At 41.8% G+C, this 11,093-nt stretch overlaps 1 long non-coding RNA gene and 1 other non-coding gene across 2 annotated transcripts; both read left to right on the top strand.

Moving 5' to 3' along the window:
• Positions 1–3,672: 3,672 nt before the first annotated feature.
• On the top strand, positions 3,673–4,499 carry LOC136342012 (uncharacterized). The gene is made up of 3 exons (XR_010732591.1): positions 3,673–3,922; positions 3,990–4,169; positions 4,231–4,499. It is a non-coding gene; the product is annotated as an uncharacterized lncRNA (long non-coding RNA).
• A 3,482-nt stretch (positions 4,500–7,981) lies between these two features.
• On the top strand, positions 7,982–8,054 carry TRNAR-UCU (transfer RNA arginine (anticodon UCU)). Its single transcript has one exon. It is a non-coding gene; the product is annotated as a tRNA-Arg (tRNA).
• Positions 8,055–11,093: the final 3,039 nt, after the last annotated feature.

The raw sequence follows: 11,093 nt of genomic DNA, 5'->3' as shown, positions 1-11,093 counted from the left end.
GCCATTCCCCTGGAGAATCTCTCTCTTTTTCGACTTCAGAATTACCGTGGCGTCTCAAGCGCGTCTAGTAAGTTTTTGGAGCGTTTCAGATGATTCGTGTCACGCCACTGAACCGTTGACCGTCGAACCTTCCCCGAGTCCAGCGTCGCCCCTCCTCAGCGACGTTCGCAGGGGTGTTGCACCAAAGTCACTTTTTCAGATTACTGCTAATAACACGGTTACAATGCAACCTCGACATTATGCATCTGGCATGGAAAATAATTGCGCTCTAATACCGTCCTGAACCTAGAAACTGCATTAATGCAGGAGCATTGAAAGCCAATTAATGGAAGGAAGAGCAAATAACGTGCGTCTCGCTAGAATAACTCTATTATTTGCCATTATCAGATCGAAAAAGCGCGGAGGACACGCCGCTGTGCTAATTGCGTATATGTGGTGCATTCGTTGCGTGATGCGTCGGAAAATGGTCAGATTTGTAGATAAAAAATGGTATGGAGTACTCCTGGTGCCAGTGCAGAACCCAACCCAGCCATTAATACGGTTATCACACCGTCCAGACGCATAAATCCCCGAAACGAAATTAAAAATTCTAACGACACACAGTAGCGATTCGACATACATAAGTTTCGCAAAGGTATTCACCATTGGGTTTTTTTATCTCGATGGTACCGTTTAGTATTTGATCGTTGTTTTTGGTCATATATTTATTGGCCATATATTACTGCACGGAAACGTGATCACAATTATTAATTGCCGGTACGACGTTCTTGGTTTTTCTACGTCATCCCGAGCGGTACGCGAGTAAGCCATAAAAATTCCAAACCGATTTGAAAATTTCTGCCGGCATTTCGTCTCGGATGGGACGAATTTTTATCAAATTTACACCATTTTCCATCCCGCAATGGACAAAAGGAGAAAAATGGCGGTACCCGATGTCACCGAGCGTGAAATGTTGCGCCCGCTCTCTAAGAACAATGGCCGGGGTACCATTGTTTGTGGTTAAATCAAAGCCCAGTGGCGGGGAGGGTGGTTGAACCCAGCCATTGCTCCTGGAGCACCCTCGGAAAGCTAGACGAGAGACGTCAGAGTTGCGACGCTCGAACATTTCAACTAAAACGTTCTGCACTCGACTGTTTAAACAATTCAACCAATGGCGTGTCAAAAAAACTAAATAACAATAATGGTGAGGCGAGACACTGATGGGAATTTTTCCTTGCTGCCGTACTGCGAGATGCCTCGGTAGATAGGGCTGCGTCGTCGGCATTGTTCCTGGTGCTACTGCACTTGGGGTACCACCGTCGAGGGCCCCACCCACAGGGGGCTGCCGGCTATCACGAGTACCCACAGAAATTGTTTTGCGAGTGCGATAATCGCCGCTCTTTAAAGGGTGTTTTAGTCCAAATCATCCTAAGTGACGGACAGGGGCACTTTGTGCGGCCTTTCACGTTGTGGCACCGTTACCACCCATCACTTAGTGGCTTCTTTATTTTCGTCTTCCTCTTTCGTCTATCTGATCATTAAGAGATCCACTCTGACTGGTGATCCGTCTTTTTTTGACCGCTTTGTTAAGTTTAAGTAGCTGCTGATGCCTTTTTGCCCTCGAATAATGACAGCCGGAATGGTAATTTCTTCGTGGAACGTCAATTGCACGGGCTTTAAAGCTGCAGTGAATGCCTCGCATTTAGAGGGAATATTTCAAACTCTGTGAATGAGTTGATTGAATGTTTGAGATATGGAAGTATCCTAACTAGCTTTATTACGGTCGTTGCGACAAGAAACTTTTGGTCGAGGACTAAAATGGCGGCTCGACAGTTCCGTTAGCCAACTTATGGCCACGTGGCAGGCCAGACTTGAATCCCATTGTCCGCTGGATTGCTTCGTTGGGAGTCAATGGGGCAAATTTCTGAAGTATCGCATGGTGGTCCACCACGCCGGAGATTCTGGAAGCGGCAATTATGGGGCTTTACCTACACTTCTTTGCAGTTGAGACGAATTAAAGATTTTTTCCAAATTTTATCTTCCAACGCACAAAAGCGGTTTCGCCGCATCGTGAATTTTGCTTCAAAATTTATACCGAGTTTATTTGAGAGCCTTAAGACATGACCATCTCTGTATGCCTTTTCCCCACACAGACGTGGATTTACCATTGTGTTTCTCCCGAAAGATCTCCAGGCAGCACCGAAACGCACGTACAGCCATTGTGCTCGAACCCACCCAGGAAGTCGCCTCTTTTCAGTTCTTTCAAACCCGAAGGATACCTTGGGGTTTCAGCCGTCTCAGGTGTGACTGAGTTTGCCTCTCAAGTTCTGACTTTAACACCGCATCCCATGATCACTATTTTCTCTGTCCCAACCGACTGAGAACGAAGGAAATCTTGTACAATATAAGAAATTTCACCTAAAAGTAACGGGGCATTGGCATCGTTGTTGGGGCCCCCGAGGCTTTCTTCAGTCTTGGAGACGACACATTAGATATCAATGTGATAAAAAAAAAGCGTTCCGGTACCCACGTTACCTCGGGTTGACACTGGCAGTCAGCTTTCGGGCTTTTGTAGTATGCCGATCTATTGTACAGACTTCAAGAGGAGAATTTATAGAGAGATTAAGTCGGCTCGGATTGTTTCTGTATAAAGAAAATTTAACTGAAGCTTCGTTACTTTTATTATCAGCTTTGAAACTTCGAGTTGTTCATAAATACTGGCCTGATAAGTGCGAAGTTATTAGCCAACACAAACCGAGGAAGGTGCGTTATGGGTACAATAATTAAGGTGGTGCGGGCACTGGTGTGTTACGCACGCCATCACTATAGGTCCATTTTTCTTTGATAAAAATCTCAAATCTAACAACTGTATATGTGCAAGGAGGCTTTAATGCATCCTGAAATTAATTAATTGAATGAGAGTTTGCCCCAAATTTGAAACTCGTCAAAAACACAAATTATCAACGAGCTTAATTGACATGTGCATGTTGTTGTAATATATTCCAAACCAAGTGGGGGAATTTCTATTACATTTACATACTATGATGCTGATTTTTGTAGACCAATTCAGTCCCAAGGGACGGAAGTTTCAATCACAAACTGTCCAATTATCTCAGCACAACACAGAGAGGACATTTTTCAATTCTCAGACCTTGATCTTAAACGTCATAAATATAACAATCGTGGCGTTTAAACTGCTTTTTGCTGTCCGTGACAAGCAAGTGTAGGTAGAGGTATGTAATACAGTCATAAATTATATCACTTTTTAATTGTTTGAGTTGCTGGTACTACTATTACCTTGGACGATGGGATAAGATTATGTCACAAAATGTTGTTCGCAGCCCGAGAAAAGTGCATAAAAAAATAACATCTCATGGACAAACAAGAATTATGGAGCCTGGCAACGTTCCAGATGGGCGGCTAGTACCGCCCAAGCCCTATCAGCGCATCGAATATCCGCTCTATTTGCAGCCCTAGTGGAATCCACTATCGAACTAATCACGTAACTTGTTATCGACGTCACGAAATGTAACGATTGACAGCGCGTTACGCAAAACGACAAATCACCTAGATGTATTATGCTAAAAGAGGATAAAGGTATACTTGAACGTCTCAGCCCAGCAGTGTTTTGTTTCATGATGGCCGCCTAATTTGTTGACGTTTCCGGGTTCACCTGACAGCTGAGATTCTGAAAGCGCCTGAAAGTTTTCCGTGTTTTAAACCTCCGTTTTCTTTGTTCACAAACTTTCGCGGTAAAAATTTGTGCTTTTGAAAACTAAATTAGTGCTCCTCGTTATTTATTATCGGTGTTATTATTCTCATCGGCGGGGTAACGCGCAAGTTCCCAAACAGTTGCTGCAAGGCGCCTGCAGCGCCCCTTATCAACTATTCTGAAAGAGAATTGGAGAATCATGGAGCCTTATTCCTGTCGAATTTTAGAGAGGTAAATTGAATTTTAATATTTTAGAATTAATATACCGAAGGTGTTGCGTCAACACCTGACAAATTAGTTTCGAAAAGTTATATCACAAGTGCCGATATGAAGCCTATGCTAGATGATAACAGGCCCGCAGGGGCAGCTCCTAGATCACCCACGCAACCACTAACCAGGCCCCAGCAGCAGCTAGCAGATTTCTCCGTTTAGCACCGGCTGGGCTTCGATGTTGGTCAAATCTAAGAAGACCCCAAAGGTGATGTGGTCAAACTGTTTCTCTGGAGGTGTCATTTTTAAAACAGCACCTTTAAAGGCAGGCCATCGAACGGACTGCAATCTAAAGAAGAATGGAATTGTGACCGTCTGCAACACCTCGAAAGAAACGCCGGAAGAGGTGCGTTTGTCAAGATTGATCTTGTCATATAATCAATAGATACCTGCCTTATTTTAATCAAATCTATCAGTTCATTGAGAGTGTTACAATCCTAAGCGAGGACCGGATTCGGATCTAGAATAACTCGTCTCGTCCTCAGCGATGGGTATGTCGGCTGAAAGTCTGCAGACGAGCGCCGAATAACAAATCAAATAATCGGGAAAGACAACAGTTTTAAATAATCATTATACATCCCGACTACATTACCATATCTAATTGATTTTGGCGCACCAGCTTTGCATTTTATTATTATGATAATTTCATCGTCAATAACATGTTTATTATTATTATAATCTCGACTTGCAATAAATTAGTATGTTTAGCGGCTGCGGATTTTATAATATCGAGTATCTAATATGATTTATTGATACTCATATTTTGCTTGTTATCATTGTCTACCGGTGTTTGTTGCATGAGCAATTTTGCGGTTATTAGTTCTGCTGCTTATCTTATCTGGGTTAACATGGTTTTTTTTTCTCAAAAAAGCGCTGCTTATCAAGACCAATTACGGCCATTTTATGTGGTTTCCTTATTATCATTTTCAACAGTTAACCGAATAACATGGTGGCTGCCTTTCATATATGCGTGTACCTACAATTTTTTAGCTCCTCTACCAGAACTAATTACTAAAAAATGGCAAGGCGAAGAACAATTATCACGAATTATTTTTTACCTCAAATTATACTTATTTTCAGAGTTAATTATGATTGTATGAGAAAAGGCGGGATTATATTGTTTCAATCGGTTTCAACACTCGATTACCATAGGCGTTGCCTTGCAGCCAAACAATGAGCAATTAAAGAGCGCATTATCGGAAATTGCGCTTGTTTGGAGTTTTTCTGAAAGAAGCAGGCATTTTTCGTGAGCAATTGCTTAATTAGTTGCGCATGTTTCATTAAGTCAGCAAAGGGAGTAACACGCTGACATCGACACGCCATCGACGATTCCACGAAGATCGAGAGAAAAAAACTTCAGGAAAAACCTGACTCCTTGGGCGTTTTGGAGAGTGTTAAAGCTCGCTTATTGTCGAAGAATTGAATCTCAATTTGCTACGAGCGAGTGCCCCATAAGAGCTCAGAATTTTTTCTGCAACCGAAATGTCAATAAATCTCAGGACGATTTCGAATGTGACGAAAATTCAGGCGCCGCGGACCGACACCGACACGCCGTAGACGATTCCACGATGATCCAGAGAAAAAGAAGTTCGAAAAAACCACGATTCCTTGGGCCTTCCAGAGAATTCCGGACGTTGCTGGACGAACTCTTAATCGACGATCAAAATTTTAAAGCTGATGGCGAACCATGGGCGAAAACTAGTTTGGATCCGACACTTGCCACCTTCAATTTGTATGATCTTTCATTTCACGCTATGACCCCACATAAGAAAAAACACAACGACCCAATGGGATCCCATCATAATTGTTTCGACTGGCCCATTGTGGGACAATATAGGTACTCCTATGAAAGCAATTATAGAGGCAGCTGGTACAGGGACACAATTACACAGAAAACGGTAAAAATCAAAGCATCGCTGAGGGTGAGGAGTCACCCTCGGAACCACCCTCGGGGGGTCAGATTTCTGCAATTTTTCTGATTATTAAATTGTCACACCTGAGTTGTTTTTTAGTTACACCACTGCATAGACCGCAATGTCAAGGCGCACATGCCAAAGGTCGCCCATTTCACCTCGGCACAAGCCCGAAACGAGCTCGTTGAACAAATTTAAGTCGTCATAACGCCATTTGAAAGGAATTCTTGTTATACAGGAGTGTAATAATTCCTGTATATTATAAAATATAAACCATAAAGCGTCTAAAAGTAAACAAGTCCAACCCTGCCCACTCTTAAATCTCCAAATTTGGCATAACGCGAGATTTTGTGCTAAGATTTGTGCATTTTGGTGAAAATGCTGATGGTAAAATCTAACAGTACCTTGTCCTTGCGGTTACCATGTCACCTAAGCTCATGGTGATTCATTGGAATGTTGGCCATAACCGCAACAATTAGTTTTAATTGAAAACCCATTTCAAGTGAATCACATTGGTAGGCTTCGGGGGGTTTAAGGCGCATGCCGACACGCAACGACTACTTATCTAAAGCAAATTACCACCGCAAAACTTCAATGCCAGTCAATTTTTTTTCCCAGTTAGAGTTGCGTTGCTCTAGGGCCTTACCTACCGCGTAATTTCGCCCTTTTCGGCGCCACTGATTGGTTAACTATATACGCAACAGCGATTTGCACTCAGACATGCAAAACTGCTAAGTGCATGTCTTGGTTAATAGGAGGAATGCGTATTAAAGAAGGAATTTAAGTGTTAAATTGGGTAATTATTGGAGACAGAGGCGGAGATTGTAATTAAAAGCGAAATTCAGGAAGGATCCAAAAAACAAGGTGATAAGATGAGAATTACCTACATTCGAAATAAAGAGCGAAATACTCGGACTCCTATTGCTCTAACGCTCTGTATCACGGTAACGAAACCTGTGGCAAGAAACTCAATTTGGCGAGCCCTGATCAAAGCTAAGGTCAACAAAGGTGTTCGTGAAGGACTGAGGAATATTTCACTTTCAGGGAACTGTGCCCTATTTATTATTCCAACATTCATTGTGCAATGGTTATTAAATGCGAAAATTTATAATGTCATTGGACGTAAAATGTTGAGAGGGCAATAAACAACAGCAATTCTGATTTTTCTCCTTTTACTTTCTGTTTTTTGTGCCCCAGGAAGCGGGGCTGTCCATTTGAAAAAATGAACTCAAACGTCGTGTCTATTTTTTTGGGACACCGGGTGTATCGTGCAGTTGTAAATTGTGGCTCTTTCTCCCACCCTGTTACCCTTTTAATAAATTATCTTTTTTTTTAATTCCAAAATAACATTAAATAGTATAAAAAACACTATCTTTTGACGTTTGTTTATTTTTTTTTAGATAGCGCAAAATGGCCAATTTTTTAAAAGCGAAACATAAGTCAAGTGACTCCTCAAATTAAAGATCTTTCAAAACTACATTCAATGGGGTATTGCAGCTCAAAATCCATTGCTGGGTTTATGATAAAAACAGATAAAAATTTGGTGAAAAATGCAAAAAAAACTTAGATAGTACGTAAACAATGGAAAAACTGGTTTGTTGATAGCAAATTGGTTTGTTTTCGACTTTGAATCGCAATAAACTATTGAATGTAGTTTTGAAGGACCTTTAATTTGAGGTGTTACTTCACCCATGCCTCAATTTAAAAAAAGCGGTAATTTTGCGCTACCTGTGGCGTAAGCAACGTTTAGCAAAAGTGGACAAACGATAAGCAATACAGCAGCATTTTTTCTTATTTAACGTTGTTTATGAATTTTTTAAAAATAATATTTTGTAAAAATGTTAAAAAAAGGGGGGGCTAATTTGGAGCCGCATGGTATGCATATGTATTGCATTCCGGCTCTAATACACTCACTTAAAACTAACGAGAACACCAGTCCGAGAATTTTTCCCGAAAATTACTGGCCGAATTTAACTAATTTTTAACATTTTCGCTACGTGCTGTGTTTGCTTCGCGTATCATTTAAAGTTTTCTTTTTCCTCTATAAATTTGTCTTTAACTTTTTTCTCGGCGGAAGTATACGATATTTAGACGCAGCTCAATCAATGTCCCTGTAGCGCAGAGGATAGCGCGTTGGACTTCTAATCCAAAGGTCGCGGGTTCGATCCCCGCCAGGGATGCTGTGAAAAAGGAACTTTTTTTTTAGTTTTTTTTTTCGAAAACTGAAAAAAAAATTATAATTTATTTGCCAAAATTAAAACTACCGACAAAAGAGGAAGAAGAGCAATTGAGTAATAATATGTGAGGGTCTAGGCAGGTATAGAGCAGTAGGAATTGGGGACAATATTTTTATTTGCAAGGGAAAATATTTTGACAATATCGCAACCTCAAATGGCGTTTCCCCGCAATTCCATGATTTAAGTATTAGGTGCATGTTTCCACAAAAGACCGCGCTGATGATTGCTTGTGGTTCCCTCGTTTTTCCCTTACCCAACATTTATGTTAATCCGCAGAAAATGTTTCACGTTTTTAATATTCCCGCCTAGGTGAATCACAGCAGATATCCGCTGTCGCGTTGTCGAGGATATTCGGAACGCGCCCCCGATATCGGGGACACGTTCCTGTTTTCACAATGGGCTGCTGGCACTTCACCCTTTTTTCCATTTCATCCTTTCCACTTTACACTAGACATATGCCTGGGCCTTCCCACATGCGCAGCATGACACGTGTCTACCTAATTTTCACGCACGCACTCCTGATGAAGCCAATAAGGAGAAACCTATGTCACCGGGTTGCCAGCTTTCGTTTCTCCTCGGAGGCTCGACTCGTCCGACGGAAATGCCACGAACGTTTCGTTTTTGATCTCCGTGTGGTTTCGAGATGAAATCAATAAATCAGTTGTGAAATAAACCGCATTTTGAGGAGTGACACATTATCTTCCATGAAGGAAAAAAGCATGAAGTAATAGTTAACAAACCAATATTAGCATGTTTATATTGGCCAGAAGGACGGCCATACATAAAGACACACATTTATACTGTCAGTTATATTGCCGGTTAATTATAAAGCTCGTAAAACGACCGTTTGCGATAAGTTATTACCAGGTGAAGATGATCGTTTTTGCACTAGTAATTTGGTCTTGTAATGACTTTACCAACCACCGTGTCAAAAAAGTCCTCATCTCTAAATAGTCTTAGTTTGAGTCCGCAAGAGCTATTTAATAGAAAACTACTTAAAACAGATGTCTTTGAGTCGGGCCTGTCCATGTGGCTTTCTCATCAACAACCAGTTACAAATTATTATATTGTTTTATGGCCGAAAAACTTAATTACTTTATAATATGGTGCAGTCCAAAACGGTGTCAGGCATCATGATTTATGGCGTGAGACGCTCTGATTTCAATTTGAGTGGTGATGCTCTTCAGACCACTAACAAGCGTTTGTTTTTTCTTGGTGGGAATTCTGGCAACGTCGAAAAAGTGATGAGCTCGTTAATCGATTCGGCAGTATTCCGGGGAAAAGCCCGAAGAATTATTAATCATCCTCCTTTACACCGCGTGTTCATTAAAAATTAACTAGATGTTGCCCCACAATTTATCATGCCAGCTCTGCGATCAACACATCAATTACTCGGACTGGCCCGTGACTATTTCATTTTTGCATGAAACAGAGGATCAATTTGTATTGATTTTTATTTCGGTCCCCCGGCTCGCCCCTTGGAGGACTAGCTGCTGCCTTGCACCGATTTCACGAGAAAGTATTTAAAACCGCGTTTGCCCCCGGGCCCCAATCATCTTGCCCAATATTTCTGTTAATCCAATCTTGCGACATGCGCCGAAGACCCATAACGTCGTCGGATTCTTATCTTACCATTAATTGCCGGTCAAAAAAGTATAAATTAACTATTATAGAAACCGTCTAAAATCTTGTAAGATATTTGAGAATTTGTGGATATATTAGCGAAAGCCCCGTTAGCGGCCTGGAGCCAGCGGTCCGCACCAACGGCTCAGATTCGGCCTGCTCTGAGCCGGTCCTGCGCAGCGAGCGGAGGCGTGTAGGTTTCATTGTGCCGCAAAAATTGATTGTCACCATTGGTGCAAGCCACACGCATCGCACTCGGTGTGATGTTACAAGGCATAAAACACAGAGACGCGTCGTAGAAGAGAGGATTTAAATAATGGCCCAGTCGAATATCAACATTTCGTTAAAACCGAAAAAGGTCAAGGACCAAACCCCTTCGATCACCTGCCACCATAAATCAAAGTGGTCTTCACGCATGCCCGAAGTACCAGCGTAACCCAATACATATTTGAGGACGTAAAAAAAACTGGAAGCAACAGGTGTAAGGGAGATATCAAATGCGATACGCAAACAGAACCGTCAGTTAGACAGGCAATAAAAGCAGGTGAAGATCCTGTTGCAGCTGAAAATTTCGTTAAGGCGAAGAACAGAAGAGCTTGCCGGCGAATCGATGGGTAAATATGTGTATTTGAACTGGCAATTAGGAGTTTCCTCAGTTACGTCATAACTTCTTTTACTGCCGTACCAACAATTACACATCCAAACGTTTTAATAACCAAAGGTGCTCGCCTACTGAAATCGTTAATAACACAAGCAAAAGACAACAGAGTAGGATGGGACTCTCCTCTTTAACACTGCCAGCGTGTTGTTGCGGTGACTCAACCGTGCATTTTTTCCTGTTAAGAAAATACCACTTTAATTACCCTACAATAAATAATAAATTAAGCTGGTGCATAATTACCGCACCATCACTATGATTGGTTTTCGCATGTGCCCGCTCCCAGAGCGCAGGCTCGAATTAAACATAACTAGACGCATTAAGAGTCAATTAACAAGGCGCAAACGCATCGACAATGTTAATGTAAAATATGCACAAATCTTTATCAATATTCACTTCGGACATGTCGTCGATCTTGCACCGACAATTTCGCATTTAAATTTTAATTGGCCTTCCGAAACATTTTATAAATTATTAATGGTACTGTTCAGTTAGGATAGGAAGGTGCTTCTAATGGAGATTAATGTTGCGCAAACGCTCGGAAAGTAACAGGGAAAGACGCGCGAAGGGAGATTTTGTGGAGTTCCGCAATTAGCACCGAAAACGAAGCTTTGCGACCCGACAAGGGGGTACCGCACGGGTGCCGCGCAATGGCTTTCCTAGGACATTGCGGAACCCAGTGGGTTCGGTCCAGTTACCAT

Source organism: Euwallacea fornicatus, chromosome 11 (assembly GCF_040115645.1).
Source record: "Euwallacea fornicatus isolate EFF26 chromosome 11, ASM4011564v1, whole genome shotgun sequence".
In the NCBI taxonomy this organism is placed as follows: Eukaryota; Metazoa; Arthropoda; class Insecta; order Coleoptera; family Curculionidae; genus Euwallacea; species Euwallacea fornicatus.
Note: the sequence above shows the minus strand (reverse complement) of the source record. Positions and strands in the feature narration are given on the sequence as shown.